Source organism: Lycium barbarum, chromosome 2, assembly GCF_019175385.1.
Source record: "Lycium barbarum isolate Lr01 chromosome 2, ASM1917538v2, whole genome shotgun sequence".
Taxonomy (NCBI): domain Eukaryota; kingdom Viridiplantae; phylum Streptophyta; class Magnoliopsida; order Solanales; family Solanaceae; genus Lycium; species Lycium barbarum.
In genome coordinates, this window is record NC_083338.1 from 73269102 (window position 1) to 73290018 (window position 20917).

Below are 20917 nucleotides of genomic sequence, written 5' to 3' on the forward strand. Positions count from 1 at the left end.
GTTTCTCAAAATAAAACCACAGAGGACCTTCATATAAATTTTAACACGAACTACACCGAATTCGATATACAAAAACGCAAGAGATCCGTAATTGAAATTGAGATAGTTTTTTGCACGGATTTAGTAGAATTGAATTCAAGTTTTGTATAGAATTCCTCTGTTTCATGATTTTGATGATGGAAATTTGAATTCAAAAAGTGAATGTATGGAAGAATAAAGAGTCATGTTAAATTTTGGAAGCTAAGTCGTTCAGCGTGATTTGAGGAAGATTTTTTTTTTGCCATATTTAAAAAGATACCCGTCCATGATTTCAGGAAATCTTTACTCGCTGTAGTTATGAATACAACGAAACACAATAATGAATACACGAAAATATAGTCGCTGGACCAAGCAAACTGCAGCTACGAGATGTAAATATTGAAAGTGTAGCTATGCCGGAAAAAAACCCCCAAAATATAGTCATTTGTGAAATTTTCCCATTATTTTATCATAACATTTTAGTATAAATGGTGGGATAAGTTATCTCATATCGAAATTGAGATAAAATAACCTCATGGGATATCTCAACCTATGGATTATCCTTGCCTGGTTTCACGACTCAATTCGTGAATCGTAATGGCACCTACACTGTCCCCCCAAGTAGGCAAACCATTCCCAAATCATTTTAGTCATTTATAAGAATTATGCAGAAATAAACAATGATTTAGCTAACGGATTCAAATTACATGAATGATAAGTGCGGAAGTATTAATAACCCCAAAATATGGTCTGGACTAGTACAAGAGCCACTATTACATAGATACAAGTCTGATAGAAAGTAAATACAAATCTCAAATATCAATACTATCTCAGGAATGCAAAGAAGACAGTTAACTGCAAGGAAGAGTCTCCGGGTTGCGGATCTAGTCCAAAATCTCACCCTAGAATCTCTGTCACATAGACTAGGATCACCCTCGGTGATAGGAACTAGAACTAGTAACAAACTCTGCACTAAAAAAGAGTACAACAAGAGTAGCATTAGTACAAACAACACGTACTGAGTAAGCATGATAGGCCGACTAAGATTAGTTCACGCATACAAGCATAAAATCAACAAGATAGACAGATAGGCACATAATACCCAAACCAAGATCAAAGAATATCCCATAACTGAACCACAACCTAAGATGAAGCTTCTAAACCACAAGTCTGTCGAGTTTCAATAATCCCAGATCAGTAATCTCATCTCTCAATCCTGAGCCTAGGTAGAGTCCCTAATCCACAATCTTCTCCAGTCTTTAATCAGATCTATACCACAACAATAGTTCAACAGAACCATACCAAGTCAGGAATAAGGAGCCATACGATGATGCAGAATAAAATGTAATGATGTGCAATATAATGCATTGGCCAAATACCTCAAACCAGTACACACATGCTAACAACTATTTTCGCTAATTAGTCATGACCCATGGGGAACCCGCGAAGTTCATGTACCCCTCGCTCTAGAACAGACCTCGGATCACGAGTTCACAGACAAGCCACAACCTCACCCTGTCAAATGTGCCATATATACATACATCAGGATAGACCACATCCTCACCCCCTGTTAGATGTGCCTTCTATACATATATTGTATGTAAAATGAGTATTCAAAATATGGTTCAAGTTTAGAACCTCAAGATGAAATATCAACTAAAAGTAAGCATGATCAATCAATGAAATCAAATGCCAATGAAAGTGCAAGTCACAATGCCATAACCATATCTGGACATAGAATAATCAGCTCAACCCTAGTATGAATTATACTAATCCTCTCGATCAACATAAGAGCCTATGACACCTTTTACTTCCGCATATAGCAAGTACACCTCACAACTAAGTCTGGCATCCCCAAAGTATTCGATTTTATTTCATAGTTTCCATAAGTCTTTGATTAATCATTTCCGAACCATTTCCATCATGTATGAATGCAGGAATGAGAAATCAATGCAATGAATGTAAATGAATATGCTATGAAGATCACAAACACCATATGTTGTATCATCGTTACCATCAGTAAATCATAATAAAGATCTCGTTCGTGCCTTGTCACAAGTAGACATCCAATTCAAGTCTAATCTCATTATCTGATCACAATATGAATCTCAACGTATTTCCAATTCAATAGTCCATATGGATCATGATCAGCCGATAATATCAAGGTCATTGAATACAAGATACTATGCCAAGAGTCATAACAAGAGTTAGATAAATCACTCAACAACAGCAGGGATATGCAACCATCTCAATCAACAAAAAGAGTATATATTGACTCCTTCCTTCTCATATCTGTTATGACCCGACTACGGGCCGCTACGGGCACCCGGTGCTATCCCATCCGAGCACCCCTTATCATACACTTACACTTACATCTAGGTGAGCCACATAATAAAACCTATATTTCTATTTATCCATCATGCTAGTCCCATTGGACGACAACATCTTTATATCATCATTAGTATCTATGCCATACCAATGTACATAAGCCGACAAGGCTACAAAATGATATACAAAATATAGGCCGACAAGGATAAACATATCTAACCATATACACATGTCTACTAGCCTCTAAGGAGAGCATGTCATATCACGTAGGCGGGACAGGACCCTGCTATGCCCATAATTATGTACACAAAAGAATAAGTACCCAAAAGCTATAGCTCCGAATGAAATGGAGCTCCGCTATGTAGTCCCTGAGAATGTAGCTATGGATCAAGTTTGTCTCCCTGTGCACCTGTGGGCATGACGCAACGTCCACAAACAAAAGGACGTCAGTACGAAGAATGTACTGAGTATGTAAAGCATGATCAATATCAATATAGAAGCATAATAAGCAACATAAGAAATAGCATAAGGTGGGAGATAGTGGAATCATCATCATAAGCACTTACTTGCCTTACATAGGAACTTTCCATTTCGAGTGCGTGATTGTGTACACATACATACATCCGTATCCATATCCATATCCATATTCATATCCGTACTCATTTACATACCCTTATTCACATTCATATCATGTACATATTCTTTTTCGTAATCATATCATATTCGTATTCATACTGATATCTATATCATATACCTAACCATAGCATACACGTATTCATATCATACACATATCATTTACATAGCATACCCGACGAGGGAGGTTCGGTAATTCACATACCCGACCATAGCTAGGCTCGGTGATCATACATGCCTGGCCAACCAAGGCTCAGTGTTACACATACCTGGCCCTACCAAGGCTCAGTGTTGCCCATGCCCAACTGCAGTGGTGCGCGCGCGTTACATAAACATACATACATATTCTACCCGGCCTTATAAGCCCGGGGTTCCATAATCGTCATACATAGATACATATACATAATAGCTCATAAGCATCTTTACTATTATCATCACTATCATCATCGCAATCGTTATCGTCGCTATTACCATTATAGTCGTCATCAATATCATTATCACTATTATCGTCATTCATTACATCTATCTTTGTAGGCTTACTCGTCATATGAGGAACTTAGTACAATCGTAGCATATCAAGAGTCGTGAGCTTACTAGCTCGGAAGATCGAATCATTTGAAGGACATCATAGACTTATAGAAGATTTTGATATTTGGCCAAAGAACCATGCCTTATGAAAGATGGGTTAGCCTTACATACCTTTCCGTTCAACTATTTACCACTTGCATGTTCTTCTTCCACGCTCGCGTTTCTACCTTAATTAAAGTCATACTATCATTAGAAATCGATAGCTAGCATACATGATTAAAACTAGAGAAAATCGGACAGCATCTCCTTTATTTATACGACATTCCTCCATAATATATATCAACACCAAAACGTCAATAATACATTCACAATACTATAACAATAGTCATTATTCATCCACATTATCCACATTTCTCAATTCACTATCAATTACTCATATCCATGGCTATAACACACGACTACATTCATTCACATACATTGCCTATCCCATGTTCTCAACGTCATTTATAACATATTTATATCACAACACATCAAGAATCATGACTCAATTCAAGCTATTAATCAAAATGGCACTATGCCACATTCATGACCCATTTTCCTATACCCTCCTACAATCAAAGTATTCTGACTCTCAAATACCTTCAACAATATATAAATACCATAAATCTTACCTTAGATGTTGTAGGAACAAGCCTTGGTTGGTAATACTCCACTTGAGCAAAAACCCTAGTTCATCTCCAACGAGATTTCTTGACTTGAATGATCTTTAATGAGTTTTCTTACACTTGATTCACATAGTTTATGTTGTTGATCACTAATACCTCTTGAATTCGTGTGGAATAAATGTAGAGATATGTTTTAGAGAGAAGGGGTGTGATTTGGAAGTGAAATGAAATTAAACTTGGTCCCTTATTTAATAAGCCAAACCTGTCCCCGACCAGGTATATGGACCAACATACGGTCCGTACATTTTATACGGGGCCGTATGTTTGGCCGTATTTTTGGTCCAGAAAGGTATGCCATTCTGGGCTCATTATACGGTCCCAACATACGGCCCGTATAATTTATACGGCCAATATGTTTGGTCGTAAAATCCCCAGTGTTCCGAAGTCCGTTTTCGTCGACTCGTTTGATCTCCAATTCTTATGGAACCTTCTTTGCACTTTCTTGACACCTTAATACAAATCTAAGGGATGTTATCACTCTTATCCAAGACATTATTAAATCCTCATTAACTCGTTACTTGTGATTCCTTTCTGATACCTATCTTATGCCTTGCCTTGTCTTGGCCAACTTTCTTCCCCTATCTCAAACATCTTTGAAATCTTAACTAGGGTCATCAAATGTCGTTTCTTACTTATTGAAGTACCGTATACTCGTGCTCTTCACTAGTCTATTCAATTGTGCATCAACGGAAATCTTTCGAGGTGTAACATTCTCCCCTCCTTAAGAACATTCGTCCTCGAATGTTAAGTCTTCAGGGATTCTATAAAACTTTCGCCAGAGTTTCCCCTATAATATGGCACTACCATCCTGTCACAATAACCCATAATAACAATGCCTAAAAGGCCACAACATAATAGCAACAGAATTTGGCCACACACGACCAAAAAGCATAAAATGAAGGCATATGTACCTTATGATCTTGACGTCTCATCTTGGATCTCTTCCAAGGGATGAAATAAATGCGGGTATCTAGATCGCATAGTTTCTTCCGCTTCCCATGTCATTTCTTCTCATTTACTGCTTCACCATAAAACCTTAACTGAGGCCACTTCTTTGTTTCTATGCCTCCGTACTTGCTTCTGTAGTATGGCAATGGGTACCTCTTCATAAGTCAACTTTTCTGTCACTTGTACATCATTCATTGGCACGATCCTAGTAAGATCTCTAACACATTTTCGAAGCATCAAGACGTGGAAAACTGGATGGACTGACTCCAAATCCGGAGGTAAATCTAACTCATAGGCCACTTTGCCTATCTTTCGTACAATCTCATAAGGCCCAATGTACCGGAGACTATGCTTCCCCTTTTTGCCAAATCTCATAACGCCCTTCATTGGTGACACTTTAAAAAACCCAATCTTTAACTTGGAACTCTAAGTTCCTTCGACGATTATCCGCATAGGACTTTTTACGACTTTGAGTTGCTAATAACCGATCTTGTATGAGCTTGAATTTCTCTAAGGCTTGCTGGAACAAGTCTAGCTCTATCAACTAAGTCTCTCCTACCTCGAACCACCCAATTGGGGATCTACACTTTCGCCCATATAAATCCTCATATAGCGTCATTTGAATGCTAGAATGCTAACTATTGTTGTAAGCAAATTCAATGAGTGGAAAATGATCATCCCAATTACCTCCAAAATCTATCATACATGCCCTCAACATATCTTCAAGAGTCTGAATGGTGCGTTCGGCGTGCCCATCGGTCTGCGGATGAAATGTCGTGCTAAGGCTCACTTGGGTCCCTGAACCCTCTTGGAAAGACTTCCAAAAATTAGCTGTAAAATGAGTCCCTCTATTAGAGATAATAGATACTGGAACACCATGGAGTCTCACTATCTCTTTAACATAAAGTTTGGCATAATCTTCCGCTACATATGTCGTTCTGACCGGTACAAAATGAGCCAATTTCGTAAGTCTATCCACAATCACCCATATAGAATCATACTTACGTCGAGAATGGGGTAAGCCTGTAATGAAGTCCATGTTAATTACTTCCCACTTCCAAGTTGGAATTTCTATAGCTTGCAACAATCTACCCGACTTTTGGTGCTCGATTTTCACTTGTTGATAGTTGGGACATTGATCTACGAATTCCGCTATATCTTTCCACATCCCATTCCACCAATATATAGACTTAAGATCATGATACATTTTCGTCGCACCGGGGTGACCAGAATAACGGGAACAATGAGATTCTCTCAATATCTGGTGGCATAAACCTGCAACATCAGGAACGCATAATCTGCCTCGGCATCGGAGAACTCCGTCTCCTGAAAGCTCAAATGATGACTCCTCATTCTGAGGGAGTGTATCTCTATAATGCATTAGCATGGAATCTTCATATTGCCTCTCTTTCACTTCCGCTACTAGCGACGAGACTGCTGAATTCTGAATAGTAGTTCCCCTGCTACCTGAGTCCACTACTCGAACTCCTAGGCTAGCTAACTGCTGGAGCTCACGAGCCATTTCTCTCTTCTCTGGTCATACGCCACATAAACTCCCCATAGATCTACGGCTAAGAGCATCAGCCACAACATTTGCCTTTTCGGGGTGATATAAGATATCAACATCATAATCTTTTGGCAATTCTAACCATCGTCGTGCCGCAAATTCAACTCTTTCTACTTGAAGATATATTGAAGACTCTTATGATTTATATAAATATCCACATTGACACCGTATAAATAATTTCTTCATATTTTAATGCATGAACCACTGCCGCCAATTCTAGATCATGGGTTGGATAATTCTCCTCATGTTTCCGTAATTTCCTCGAAGCATGCGTGATCACTTTACCATGTTGCATCAACACACAGCCTAGCCCAATACCTGAAGCATCGCAATATACAACATAACCTTTCAATCCCTCTGGAAGTGTCAATACTGGTGCAGAGGTCAATCTATCTTTTAACTCTTGGAAGCTACGTTCGCAAGCATTTGTTCATTGAAATTTTGTTGATTTCTGGGTCAACTTTGTGAACGGTGCAGAAATGGAAGAAAAACCCTCAACAAATCTCCTGTAATAACCTGCTAAGCCCAGAAAGCTACGAACCTCCGTAGGAGTTGTGGGCCTTGGCCAAGTCTTCACGGCCTCAATCTTTTGACTATCTACCCGAATACCGTCGGTTGCAACAATATGTCCCAAAAATGTCATTGAGTTCAACCAAAACTCACACTTATAAAATTTTGCAAACAACTCTCGAGTTCGAAGAACCCTAAGGACAGTACGCAAATGATCTGCATGTTCTGCCTCGGATCTTGAATACACCAAGATATCGTCAATGAATATAATCACAAACAGATCTAGGAAGGGCTTGAACACATTGTTCATCAAATCCATAAAATTGCAGGTGCATTAGTTAGCCAGAATGACATTACCCGGAACTCAAAATGACCATATTTTGTTCTGAAGGATGTCTTAGGGATATCATTCTCCCTAACTCTCACTCGGTGATACCCGGAACTCAAATCTATCTTTGAAAACCATTTGACGCCTTCTAATTGATCAAATAAGTCATCAATCCTCGGAAGAGGATGTTTGTTCTTAATTGTCACCTTATTCAATTGTTGATAATCAATGCACATTCTCAAGGAGCCATCTTTCTTTCGGACGAACAATACGGGTGCTCCCCACGGGGATGAACTAGTCCTAATAAAGCCTTTCTCAAGCAAGTCTTCCAACTGCTCCTTTAACTCTTTCAATTCTGCGGGGGCCATTCTATAAGGAGAAATAGATATAGGCTTAGTGTCGGGTAACACATTAATAGCAAAATCAATCTCCCGCTCGGGAGGAAGGCCTGGAAGCTCTTCCGGAATCACATCCGGAAATTCATTCACCATGGGAACTGACTGAAGTGTTGGCGATTCAGCTTCTACATCTTGAACCGGAACTACATGATAAATGCGGATTTTATGATCATTTTACTTGCCTTTAGATAGGAAATAAACCTACCTTTTGGTGACGCAGTGTTCCTTTTCCATTCTAAACTGGTTCTCCCGGAAATTGGAAATGAACCATTTTCATTATACAATCAACATTGGCATAGCAAGAAGCCAACCAATCCATGCCCATAATGACATCAAAGTCTACCATTTTTAACTCGTGCAAGTCAATCGTAGTGCGACGGTCACAAATCACAACTATGTAGTTTCTATATACTCGGCTAGCTATTACCGATTCACTAATGAGTGTAGACACCTCAAAAGGTTTGATCGACTCCGGTTCAACTCTAAATAGACCCGCAATATATGGAGAAACATATGACAATGTGGAGCCCGAATCAATCAAAGCATACACATTATGAGAAAATACCGATAATATACCTGTGACCGCATCAGGAGAAGACTCAAGATCTTGACGTCCAGCCAAAGCATAAATACGGTGCTGAGGTCCGCTAGAACTGGGGGCTCTCCCTCTGCCTCTACCATGGCGGACTGGAACATGTAAACCTAGCCCCATAGGGCGTACAGATGTTGAAGATACGGCTACCGACCCTGAAGGCTGGGTCCTATCTCTACCATGAATCGAGAGGCAGTCACGCATAATATGGCCTGGTCGACCACATGAATTGCAAACATCTGAACCCGATCGGTATGGATCCCAATGTAACTTCCCACACTGGGAACATCGTGGCACGTGTGACCTAGCCTGACCCGAATCGCCTCTAAACTGAGACCCCTAAAAACCCTGACTCGGCCCGGAATGAGTAAACCTATTGAATCTCTGGCCTGAAAACCGTGGAGGCACACTAATCATAGAATGATCTGAATTCCTAGAAAACTGTTGTCTGTGCCCACCTCTGAACTCACTCATCGGACCCGAATATCTGACCCTTTTGCTACTTCCTTTATCATGCTCACGTGCACTTCTTTGCTGCTGCAGACTTTCTTCTAAGTTCTGAGCATGGGCCTGAATGCGTAAAATATCCATATTGTCCTGAAGGGACGAACTCAAGCACCTATCCATGAAATGTGGCCCTAGGCCATTCAGAAACCGGTGCACTCGGTCACCCATATCCGCTACCATAGCTGAAGCATACCTAGCCAAAGAATTGAAATAGAGGCTATACTCTAAAGCACTCATGCTACTTTGCCTCAAATTTAAGAACTTATCGGCTCTAGCTCGCCAAACTTCTTGAGGCATCTAATGTTGGAGGAAAGCATCAACAAACTCTTGCCATACCTGGGGAGGTGCATTGGCCCCCCGTGAAGCCATCCAAACTGTGTACTAATGGACCGAGACGTCCCTCAATCTATATGACGCTAGCTCCACCGATTCGGTGTACGAAGCATGCATCGAACGAAACATCCTCAACATCCCATCAATAAAGTCCTGAGGGTCCTCATCCGGCTTTGATCAAAAGAATTCCGGAGGGTTCAAGGTAATGAAGTCACGGGCCCTTGCACTAACAGCCCTATCACCCTGCCCTGTACTTTGCCGCTGAGTCTGAGTAGCAACCAACTGAGTAAGCAAATGAATGGCCTCTTTTACGTCTTGGCCAGAAACATCCGGTAGAGGAGTCGGAGGTTCTGGAGTTGGGGCTGAGGCTCCCTCACGCTCCTCTAATATAGGTACTGAACGAGAGGACTGAGATTGAGCCGCACTCTGGGACAAACTTTCCTCTACTACCGGTTGCAGTGCTTTTTCAGCCCACTTTTCTGCCACCGTCTTGCCCTTTTGGGTTGCTAAAGCCTTTCTCTTTACAGGCATTTCTGAAATACACAACACACGGTTAAGGAACAAGAAGTTCTTATATCATAGCTCTATCGCATGATTCTTATGACGAAAAAAGGTCATTTATTCCTAAAATGCCCGCAACTTCTTGTTTATAAGTGTGGCGCGGAACACACCTTTAACGAAGACACTACTGGACACGGCTCATAGACACATCCTAGGACAGAACTGCTCTGATACCACTATTGTCATGACCCGACTAGGGGCCGCGACGAGCACCCGGTGCTATCCCATCCGAGTACCCCTTATCATACACTTACACTTACATCTAGGTGAGCCACATAACAAAACCTATATTTCTATTTAACCATCATGCTAGTCCCATTGGACGACAACATCTGTATATCATCATTGGCATCTATGCCATACCAATGTACATAAGCCGACAAGGCTAAAACATTATATAAAAAATATAAGCCGACAAGGATAAATATATCTAACCATATACACATGTCTACGAGCCTCTAAGGAGAGTATGTCATATCACGTAGGCGGGACTGGACCCTGCTATGCCCATAATTATGTTCACAAAAGAATAAGTACCCAAAAGCTATAGCTCCGAATGAAATGGAGCTCCGCTATGTAGTCCCTGAGAATGTAGCTATGGATCAAGTTTGTCTCCCTGTGCACCGGCGGGCATGACGCAGCGTCCACAAACAAAAGGACGTCAGTACGAAGAATGTACTGAGTATGTAAAGCATGATCAATATCAATATAGAAGCATAATAAGCAACATAAGAAATAGCATAAGGTGGGAGATAGTGGAATCATCATCATAAGCACTTACTTGCCTTACATAGGAACTTTCCATTTCGAGTGCGTGATTGGGTACATACATACATCCGTATCCATATCCATATCCGTACTCATTTACATACCCTTATTCACATTCATATCATGTACATATTCTGTTTCGTAATCATATCATATTTGTATTCATACTGATATCTATATCATATACCTAACCATAGCATACACGTATTCATATCATATACATATCATTTACATAGCATACGCGACCAGGGAGGTTCGGTAATTCACATACCCGACCATAGCTAGGCTCGGGGATCATACATACCTGGCCAACCAAGGCTCAGTGTTACACATACCTGGCCCTACCAAGGCTCAGTGTTGTCCATACCCAACTGCAGTGGTGCGCGCGCGTTACATAAACATACATACATATTCTACCCGACCTTATAAGCTCAGGGTTCCATAATCGTCATACATAGATACATATACATAATAGCTCATAAGCATCTTCACTATTATCAGCGCTATCATCATCGTCATCGTTATCGTCATCGCTATTACCATTATAGTCGTAATCAATATCATTATTACTATTATTGTCATTCATTACATCTATCTTTGTAGGCTTACTCGTCATATGAGGAACTTAGTACAATCGTAGCATATCAAGAGTCGTGAGCTTACTAGCTCGGAAGATCGAATCATTTGAAGGACATCATAGACTTATAGAAGATTTAGATGTTTTGCCAAAGAACCATGCCTTATGAAAGAAGGGTTAGCCTTACATACCTTTCCATTCAACTATTTACCACTTGCACGTTCTTGTTCAACGCTCGTGTTTCTACGTTCATTAAAGTTATACTATCATTAGAAATCGATAGCTAGCATACATGAATAAAACTAGAGAAAATCGGACAGCATCTCCTCTATTTAAACGACATTCCGCCATAACGTATATCAACTCCCAAACGTCAATAATATATTCACAATACTATAACAATAGTCATTAGTCATCCCCATTATCCACATTTCTCAATTCACTTTCAATTACTCATATCCATGGCTATAACACACGACTATGTTCATTCACATACATTGCCTATCCCATGTTCTCAACGTCATTTATAAAATATTTATATCACAACACATCAAGAATCATGACTCAATTCAAGCTATTACTCAAAATGGCACTATTCCACATTCATGACCCATTTTCCTATACCCTCCTACAATCCAAGTATTCTAACTCTCAAATACCTTAAACAACATAGAAATACCATAAATCTTACCTTAGATGTTGTAGGAACAAGCCTTGGTTGGTAATACTCCACTTGAGCAAAAACCCTAGTTCATATCCAATGAGATTTCTTGACTTGAATGATCTTTAATGGGTTTTCTTACACTTGAGTCACTTAGTTTATGTTGTTGATCACTAATACCTCTTGAATTCTTATGGAATAAATGTAGAGAGATGTTTTAGAGAGAAGGGGTGTGATATGGAAGTGAAATGAAATAAAACTTGGTCCCTTATTTAATAAGCCAAACCTGTCCCCGACCAGGTATACAGACCAACATACGGTCTGTACATTTTATACCGGCCGTATATTTGGCCATATTTTTGGTCCAGAAAGGTATGCCATTCTGGGCTGATTATACGGTCCCATCATACGGACCGTATAATTTATACGGCCAGTATGTTTGGCCGTAAAATCCCCAGTGTTCTGAAGTGTGTTTTCGTCGACTCGTTTGATCTCCAATTCTTATGGAACCTTCTTAGGACTTGCTTGACACCTCAATACCTATCTAAGGGATGTTATCACTCTTATCGAACACATCATTAAATCCTCATTAACTCATTACTCGCGATTCCTTTCCGATACCGATCGTATGCCTTGCCTTGTCTTGGCCAACTTTCTTCCCTATCTCAAACATCTTTGAAATCTCAACTAGGGTCATCGAATGTCGTTTCTTACTTATTGAAGTACCGTATACTCGTACTCTTCACTAGTCTATTCACTTGTGTATCAATGGAAAATTTTTTGAGGTGTAACAATATCACAGCAAATACACCTCATGTTTCAGTACATAAAGTAATGGCGACAAGCCCACATAATTAGAAATCATACCAACCTAGATAATAATCCAACCGAACACAGTGTCCAAAGACCTAATCATGCTTTCTCCCATCAATTCTATACAATACATATGTTTTACTAATCAAAGTCTAACTAAAGTAAGCCATAGCCTACCTCGAATGCAGAACAGAAGACACGAACTACTTCACAGGAGCGTTCTATTTTCGAAGCTTCTCAGAACGGTCAACATCTATCAATATAATGCTAAGTAAACAATAGACCTTCTAATAAATATAGGGAAAATATTGGGGAAGAGGACCCAATTACTTCTACCCTTTTCGAATGGTGAAACCTGTTACACCTCGGAAAATTTTCCGTTGGTACGCAAGTGAATGAACTAGTGATGAGTACGAGTGCATGATGTTCCATGAGTAAGAAATGGCGTTTGATGACCTTAGGAGAGATTTCAAAGGAATCCGATGTAAGACGAGAAAGTTGGCTAAGTTAAGATGAGATATAAAGGTGAGCAATGCATGTGCATGGACGTGGGTGATTAAAAATGAGAATTCTAAGAATTATGGGAAGTTGCAAATTTGCAACTGCCCAGTGGTCGTAAAATGCTAGGACGGACCGTAAACTGGTATACGGTCCGTAAACTAGCAGGTCGTATACTGCCATGCAGAGCTTCAACTTTCTGCCAGTGGAGGAAATGGTAAAATACGACCAGGTTTACGGACCGTAAAGTGATTTACGGCCCGTAAACCATGGTCGTAAATCACCATGGTTGCAGTCTAAGCTTCTGGTTTTGGAATGGTTAAAGACGATCGCAATGGACGGTCCGTAAAGTGGAATACGTGGTCGTAAACCCAGTTTACGACCACTGTTCACCTCAGCTCAGATTTTACAAGTCATTAAATAAAGGGACCAAGACTTATTTTATTTCATTTCTACATCACACCACCTCTCTCTAAAACTTCTCTCTACTATTATTATACATGTTTTCAAGGATATTTGAGGATCAACCACATTAAATAAGGGAATCAAGAGTAAGGAAATCATCAAAGATCATCCAAGTCAAGAAATCCAAATAGAGAAAAACTAGGGTTTTGCTCAAGGTGGAGTATTATCAACTAAAGCTTGCTCCTACAACTTATAAGGTAAGATTCATGATATTTACAAGATGTTTAAGGTATTGGAGAATTAAAATACATGGATTGTAGAAAATATGGTCAACTAGGTCATGAAGGATGAATAGTGACATTTTGAGAAATAATTTGAATTGAATTATGAATGTTGTTGTGTTGTGATATGAATGTGTTATAAATGGTATTAAGATCATGAACTAGACACTTTAGACGAATGGACGAAGTTGGGTGTTATGACCATGAATGTGGGTGAATTAGAGGCAAATTGAGGAATCTAGATAATGTGGATAATATGAATGACTAATGGCCATTGTTATGATATTAATGAAGGTATAAACGCTAGCATTGGAAGGGAATGTGCGAGTGTAGAATAGTTCGACAAAAAGGTATGTAAGGCTAACCCTTCTTTCATAAGGCATGGTTCTTGGCCAATTTCTTAAATCCTCTATATGAGTATGTTTCCTTCAAATAATTGATATTCCGAGCTCATAAGCTCACGATCCTTGATATGTACTACGATTGTACTACGCACCTCATACGACGAGTAAGCCTATGATATAGAAGTAACGATAATGATGATGATAGTAATGATAATGATAATAATAATGATGCTAAAGGTGTCTATGGGCTATTATACTTATATGTGACAATGAAGGGCTATAATGAAACCCCGAGCTTATACATTGGGTAGAATATATGTATATGAATATGTATAAAGTATGTATACGATTACGAAACGCGCGCACACCTCTGCAGATGGTACAGATAACCCTGAAGCCTTGGTAGGGCCAGGTATGAGTAACCTTGAGCCTTGGTTGGCCAAGTATGTGTCACGACCCAGCCCCGTGGGCCGCGACTGGTGCCCTACTTGGACACCCAAACAGACTTACGTACCAGATCGACATATCAAAGATTTATTCAAACTTAACATACGTTATTTTAAGCAGATACTGAAAACAAATATCATCTTAAGCGGTCGCCCATACAGAAACATCATATCAAATCCGGTAGGCTGGCGGAATACACATCGCCCAGCTATACACCCATATACACACATATGGGCCGTTTTGGTCATAATAGCAAACGGGACCGCATTAAGACGCAGATCATAAACATAAACGAACAAACATGACCCATGACCCACATATATGTCTACAGGCCTCTACGAACCATAACAGAAGCATATGACGGGACAGGGCCCCACCGTACCCGAATAGTCATATATACAGAACATGTACAACAGAAGATATGTACCAAAAATATGAGCTCCGGATCAAAGGGAGTACTCCAAACAGCAGAATATGTACCCTACACTGGCGGGTCACCTGACCGAACGTCTGTACCTGCGGGCATGAAACGCAGCCCCCGAAGAAAGGGGGTCAGTACAAAATATGTACTGGGTATGTAAAGCATGAAATACAGAAATCTGAATCATAAGTGAAGTGAGGAGTACAGAAGATGGATACAGAATTAGTATATCAAAACCTGTGCTGAAAATGTATATATATATATATATATTTATATATATATATATATGATGCAAATAAAAATCATGCATAGGGCTCAGGAACGTGGCCGCCACTCCGACGCTGGCGCCACAACACATCATACTCCAGAAGGTTTCATATCTCCGTAAAATCCCCGAACATATCGTATCATCATAACATATCACAACACCAGAACATATCATATGCCATATCACATCATAACGCCGTATATAAGCGGTACCCGGCCTTATGGCGAGGTCTCGGGAACCGTAACACATCATACTGCCGAATATAACATAGTGCGCATGATCACAAAACCGGCCCGGGATCCGGCGAACGATGTAATAGTAGTATGCACGAGCGGAGTAGTGCGGAAACCATATGCATACAAATAAATAAATTCCAAGCTCGACGAATAAATACATATATATATATATATATATATATATATATATATATATATATATATACTGATATCTGAAGGCTCAAAGTAAGTATCGAGTCAATCAGAATTAGTATACAAAAGTTGCGAGCTTTTAAATTACAAAACCTTCGAAAAACACTTCATAGGTCATTTTTTAAAATTGAAGTATCATTCATATTAAGAATCTTTCCAATAACAGTATGGAGAAGATCAAACGGAGCCTTAGAATCATATGCACATATCCAAAATATATATATAAATACATATCCAAGCTTTAGCCATATCAAATATTTTTCGAACAACATCCGGAAACGTATCGACTAGAACTTCAAACATCACGAGTATGTATTAAACCATATGGGATAGTTTATGGAAATCGAAGACATAGACCATCCTAGTGGCTCTAGGAATAGAATTTTTCTTTAGGAGCATACTTATACGTTATTTGTTCATTCCAAAAAGGTCATGCCAAAAGAAAGAAAGGTAGGCTCTACATACCTCAATCGCTCGCTAACAAATCCCGATCACTCGTTAAATAAATCCCGACTCAAGTCTCGGGCTCTCCAAGATCTGCAATGACGTTATCAATTACCAACATTAGCTACAAGTACTTAAAATTTCAACTCTAACTAGTACTTGTCTACAGAAATTTCGACAGCATCTCCCCTGTAAATTCAACATCCCCGAGAATACAACTTGGCCAAATTCATCAATAACCATACCAACAATACCAACAACCATACCAATAAAATCAAGAACCAATTCAGAACGCATTCTAACATTAGTAGCCTTCTTTTCTACATAGTCACCAACATTCAATTCCACCACGTACGTTCAAGCCGATATCGACACTTACATATTCACTACTAATTCAAGATCATTCAAATACAATTCAAAAGCATTTCATACAATTCTACAAAATATACAACAATCCCACCAAAACCATACTTCACCCGAAACCTCCAATCTTCGACACAAACATTCACAACACATTTTTATCTTCCAATTTCATCAACAACAACAACAATTTGCACCTTAACAACTCCATTTCCATAATTACATAAACTATAACAAAATCACATAATTTCCCACAACAACTTAACAACCAATTTGCATGCCAACTTGAACTATTATTCTTCCATTTACCTCACAAGTCCACAACAACACAATTAACATAATAAATAAAATTTGTTCATCCTTCTCCATCAACAACAATACACGGCCACACACACACATACCCATAACACACAAATTTCATACTTTTCATTCACTTCCACATACTACAACATATATATAAGTTTTTCATAACATAAAAAGGATAGAATTCTTACTTTTTTTCATTTTTTCCGCTTGCCAACAAAAGTACTTTCTTGCCTCAAAAATTATACCACGTTGAAGAGGGTCTTGAACTTAGTAGGAATACTAGAAAACTAAAAATGTTGGATCAACGATGGAAGTCCTCCAATATTTCTTTCTTTTTTTCTCTATGGCCGAAGGCCTCTTTTTTTTTTTTTCTCTCTTCTTTTGTTTTCTTAGTTGTTCTTGAAACTTCTTCAAAATGAAGAATTGGTGGCCCCTTTTATTATTTACTTCAGGGATTTATTTAACACTTGGGCTTGGGCCCTTTTATTTTCCTCCATAGCCGGCCACACTTGTGGATTGGGCCTTTTGTTTCTTTTTTGTTTCTAGCCCAATTAGTTATGGGTCCTATTTTGTAATTCCCGAAACTAATTTCTGAAATTCCCAATTTTTCCCTTGGCCTTCCTCCATATTTCCACATCAACACTTCATGAACAACACATATATATTGAATAAAAATCAAATATGTCCTTATTTCTTACAAGTCAAAATTATTTCGAATTTTCCGAATATGCAAAAATACGGGATATAACATCCTCCCCCCCTTTAGAACATTCGTCCGCGAATGTTAAATTAGCCTTATAGGTCTTACAAGCATTTTGGGGGAGGTTCTTTATATGGGCGACACATATAAATCATTCATTAATCAGTATAACCAATTACGGAATTTAGATTACCTGTAGGCATAGGAAACAGGTGGGGGTACTTCTTCTTCATCTCGTCCTCCGCTTCCCAGGTCATTTCTTCTCTGTTATTGTTTCTCCACAAGATCTTAACAGAAGGTACATCCTTGGTGCGCAGTCTCCTTACCTGACGATCCAAAATAGCTACAGGCTGTTCTTCATAAGACAAATCCTTAGTTAGCTGGAAATCGTCTATGGGAAATATTCTGGAAGGATCACCAATACATTTACGAAGCATTGACACATGAAATACCGGATGTACTGCCTCCAGATCGGATGGTAAGTCTAGCTCATAGGAGACCTCGCCTATCTTCCGAATAATCTGATAAGACTCAATATATCGCGGACTGAGCTTTTCTTTTCTGCCGAATATCATTACACCCTTCATAGGCGACACTTTCAGAAATACCCAGTCACCAATCTGGAACTCTAAAAGTCGACGTCGTTTATCTACATATGATTTCTGTCGACTCTGGGCTGTTAACAACTGCTCCCGGATAAGTTTCACCTTATCAACTGCTTGCTGAATCATATCTGGCCCGATCAATTTAGTTTCACCCACATCGAACCAACCAATCGGAGATCTGCACTTTCTACCATATAGGGTTTCATACGACGCCATCTGGATGCTGGAATGATAGCTATTGTTATAAGAAAATTCAATAAGCGGCAAATGATCATCCCAACTACCTCTGAAATCAATAACACAGGCCCATAGCATATCTTCCAGTGTCTGAATAGTACGCTCGGCCTGTGCGTCAGACTGAGGATGGAATGCTGTGCTAAGACTCACCTGAGTCCCCAATCCCTCCTGAAATGACCTCCAGAAATTTGCTGTAAACTGAGCACCCCTGTCGGTTATAATAGATATAGGAACTCCGTGAAGCCTTACTATCTCATTAATATACAATCTGGCATAATCCTCAGCCGAATAAGTAGTCCTGACCGGAAGAAAATGGGCAGCTTTTGTCAGTCTATCAACAATAACCCAAATAGAATCATACCTGCGTGGAGTGCGCGGTAAACCTGTAATGAAATCCATATTGATTATTTCCCATTTCCAAGCTGGGATTTCCATTTCCTGTAACAATCCACAGGGATTTTGATGCTCGATCTTAACTTGTTGGCAATTTGGGCACTGAGCAACGAACTCTGCAATATCCCTTTTCATGCCATCCCACCAATATAAACATCTAAGATCATGGTACATTTTAGTGGATCCAGGATGAACAGAATATCGAGCATAATGTGCCTCTCCCATAATCTGTCGCCGCAGCCCTGCAACGTCAGGTACACATAACCTGCCTCCATATAGTAATACCCCGTCAAGTGAAATTTCAAACTGAGTCTTTTCCTTATTAAGGGCCACATCTCTGTACTGTACCAAAATAGGATCCTCGAACTGACGTCGTTTTAGCTCTTCCGTAATCGATGATTCAGCAACTTCTTGGACAGAAACCCTAATATTTCCAAAATCGGCCAAACGGACTCCAAGGCTGGCTAACTGATGAATTTCATAGACTAATTCCTTCTTCTCTGGCTGCACGTCGGTCAAACTGCCCATAGATTAGCGACTAAGTGCATCTGCCACAACATTAGCTTTGCCAGGATGATACAAAATATCGACGTCATAATCTTTCAATAATTCAAGCCATCTTCTTTCCCGCAAATTCAACTCCTTTTGCTTAAAAATATACTGAAGGATTTTGTGGTCCGTATAGATATCAACATGGAACCCATATAAGTAATGCCGCCATATCTTCAAAGCATGAATCACCGCGACTAATTCCAGATCATGGGTAGGATAATTTCTCTCGTGCTGTCTGAGCTGTCGGGAAGCATAAGCTATAACTCAACCATGCTGCATTAATACACACCCTATCCCAATGCCAGAAGCATCACAATAAATGACATACCCGTCTGACCGCTCTGGAAGAGCTAGAACTGGAGCTTTAATTAATTTTTCCTTCAGCAACTGGAAACTGCGTTCACAAGCATCGGTCCACTAAAATTTTGCTGCCTTCTGAGTTAGCTTTGTTAATGGTGCCGCAATAGAAGCGAAATTCTCCACAAATCTCATGTAATATCTGGCCAATCCCAGAAAACTGCGTACCTCAGTCGGTGTCGTAGGCCTAGGCCAATTCTGCACAGCCTCGATCTTCTGTGTATCGACCCGAATACCATCTGCTCCGACGATATGCCCCAAGAATGCCACTGAGGTTAACCAGAATTCACACTTGGAGAATTTAGCATATAATTTCTGTTGTCGAAGTGTGCCAAGTACTGTCCTCAGATGATCTGAATGCTCCTCTGCTGATCGTGAATAAACCAGAATATCATCAATAAACACAATCACGAACATGTCGAGGAGCGGCCTGAATACCCGATTCATCAAATCCATAAACACTGTTGGAGCATTAGTTAGCCCAAAAGACATCACTCTGAACTCATAATGCCCATATCGGGTCCTGAAAGCAGTCTTTGGAATGTCTGTCTCTCGTACCCGCACCTGATGATAGCCCGAACGCAAATCTATCTTCGAAAGATATTTAGCACCCTGCAACTGATCAAATAAATCATCAATCCGGGGGAGGGGATATTTATTCTGTATAGTCACTTTATTCAGTTGTCTGTAATCGATACACATCCGCAGCGACCCGTCTTTCTTTCTTACAAACAACACCGGCGCTCCCCAGGGTGACATACTGGGTCTGATAAAGCCTTTTTCTAATAGATCTTTCAGCTGCTCTTTCAATTCTTTCAATTCTGCAGGTGCCATTCTGTAAGGAGGAATAGATATAGGCTGAGTATCTGGCAGCACATCTATCGTAAATTCTATCTCCCGTTCAGGGGGAAGACTTGGAAGATCGTCCGGAAATACATCTGGAAATTCATTAACAACCGGAACTGACTGGAGAGTAGGTGTATCCGCTTTAGTATCATGCACACGGACCAAATGATAAATATACCCTTTCTGGATCATCTTTCTAGCCTTGAGGTATGAAATAAACTTACCTCTCG